Raw genomic sequence first — 2,500 nt, 5'->3', positions numbered from 1 at the left:
ATTGCAGAGTTGATCATTCGGACCTTTCAATTCATAGATGTGGATCTCGGACCTATGAATGGGGATATTCCCGATACTCGCAAAGAAAAAAGGAAGTAACTTAGACAAAAAGAGAAGTGACTTGGACAAAAAGAGAAGTGACTTGGACAAAAAGAAACGAAGTGACTTAGACAAATCTTGTTTGTCGATAACCTCGGACCAATCAATCGAATATTGATTAATACGTAATCGATCGAAGACTACTTGAAAACGGTGCTTCTGTTCAGAAACGAAATGTTCCAAATGTTCCTGGAAGTTCTTGCTCCCATTGGACCATTTGTATCTATATGCATCAGGATCCCGATTCATGGATCTCTCGGTTCGAGAAATAAGAGGATCGAACCATTTCTTCTGACTCTTTTTCAAATTCGATAAATGTGGGTTGATCGTATATTTGATTATAGTTAGATGATTCAGAGTATCATTTCCTATTTGATCCCTTTGAATTCCATATTCAAAGTTGCGATCGGATCTATTCATTAAAAAGAATCGATTCGATACATTTCTTATGTACCCATAGGTGCTATATTGGATTTGAATCCAATTTCGGATCAATCTATATTGATTGACCGCCTCCATTATGTTGTTGCTAGCAAATACCACTATTTTGGGTTTTGGATCTTCCAAATCATTCCCGCAGGAGATCCGGACCGATTTTTTTCTGATCCTTCGATAAAAAGATTCATTCTCTTCATAAAAAATAGGAGGTAGAACCAATAAAGATTTCTTTTTCGATTCATCCCTGGAGTTGAATACCTCATTCAAGAATTTTTTTTGATCCAATCCGTAGGAATCAATAGAAAAGGCAAATCCCTTATGATACACCAGATCCGGCTCGGTTATTGATAGAGTGAATAGATCCGCCATTTCTTGAAATCTCTCTTCTGATTCAAAATCGTGGTGTAACGTGTATCCCCCTTTGTTCCGGTCATGGAATAGATGAAATAAATCAAAAAATGGATTTTTGTTCAAGAATGAAATCTTATTGGAACTGTCCATATCCGGTTCATCCTTCGGAACCATAGCACATCCCGGATCTAATGAAATAGGATGAATTGAGACGGTATTTTGTAAATACGTAATTATCTTGAATATATCAACCATTTCTTTATTTTCCGATCGCCTGGATCGGACAAAAGAAACATCTTGTTGTTTCTTCAACAATTTCTGATCTCTAGTGGACCTCTCAGTAGGATTCGAACCCAGATTAAGTTCTGACCCTCTGTCAGAGAAAAAAGAACGAATTGATCTTGTAGGATTCCCAAGAAATTCGTCGATTTCTTCCGGAAGCAGATGATTATTCATCTGCTTCTCACGTTCCGTGAATAGCCGGGACATTGAGGAATATCCAGAAAGGCATTTCGGGAATCGATCTGATTCTATCTCTGTTCGTTCCGTTTGAAGAAAGGAAGGATCCCAAAGAATCGATCTTTCTTTTAGTTGCTGAATCTCTGTTTGATTGATCAATGTGTGATATTCCGAATCCTCATTACTAATGGAATCGAAATGATCTCTGGATTGATCAGAAGATCCTTTCAATTGGCTAGAATCCGTTACTTGAACGAAAATAGATCTTGTGGAATCATATTGAATATTTGACGATACATTCTGTACCTTGCTAAAAAACCGATCCTTGTTTACCAACCACACATTGTCTAACCAAATCAAATTCTCTCTCGATACCTTCCTCAAAAAATCCGATTCGTGCTGATTCTTCCCCCAACTAACGAAGAGATCTTGGCGGAATTGCCACATATGAAATTGAGCACAATTTTGTAAAGAAATACCCCACTTGTTTCTCGAGAAGAGATGGGAAACATGCTCAATATCATTTGATTGAATAGTTGCCTCAGCTCCTTGTTGTTTGAAGAAACCCTCCACTTCAATTGGTCTTTTTTCACGAAAAGCAGACATGAGATAACAAATCAAGTGTTTCACTAAGATTTCGAATAGCTGTCCCGAATTCAAGTTGATTATGTTTCGCTTCTTCCTCGGAGAAAGACGATCAAAGAATTCCCGATCATGGTCCTTGCGGATCGGATCATCCGTATAGGATACAAAAAGAAACTCCAGATATTTTATATCTTTCTCTCTGAATGAGATCTCAATTTCAGCTACGGTTTCATTAGATATCTTACAACTAGAATCCCTCTTTTTTACGATCCGGTTCCTCCACCACCGCGAACCCCAGTTAGATTCAGGCATGATACACTTTTGAGTTATTGGGAGAACCCAAGTACTCTCTTTCGGATCCATGAAACAACTCTCAGAGATCTTTTTCCCTTTTGGAAGATACAGGAGCGAAACAATCAACCTATTGATATTGGAAGACCAAAAAGATTCTTCCAATGTATCATTTCTGGGTCCAATGGAATTCATAGGTATAGGAAGAATAGGTATAGGAAGAAGCCCCATCAAATAGAGATTTTTTCTTTCGACCATATTTCGATTGTTAATACGA

Source organism: Tasmannia lanceolata, unplaced genomic scaffold, assembly GCF_043159265.1.
Source record: "Tasmannia lanceolata isolate RefF3 unplaced genomic scaffold, GAP_Taslan_0.1 ptg000086l, whole genome shotgun sequence".
Taxonomy (NCBI): Eukaryota; Viridiplantae; Streptophyta; class Magnoliopsida; order Canellales; family Winteraceae; genus Tasmannia; species Tasmannia lanceolata.
Note: the sequence above shows the minus strand (reverse complement) of the source record.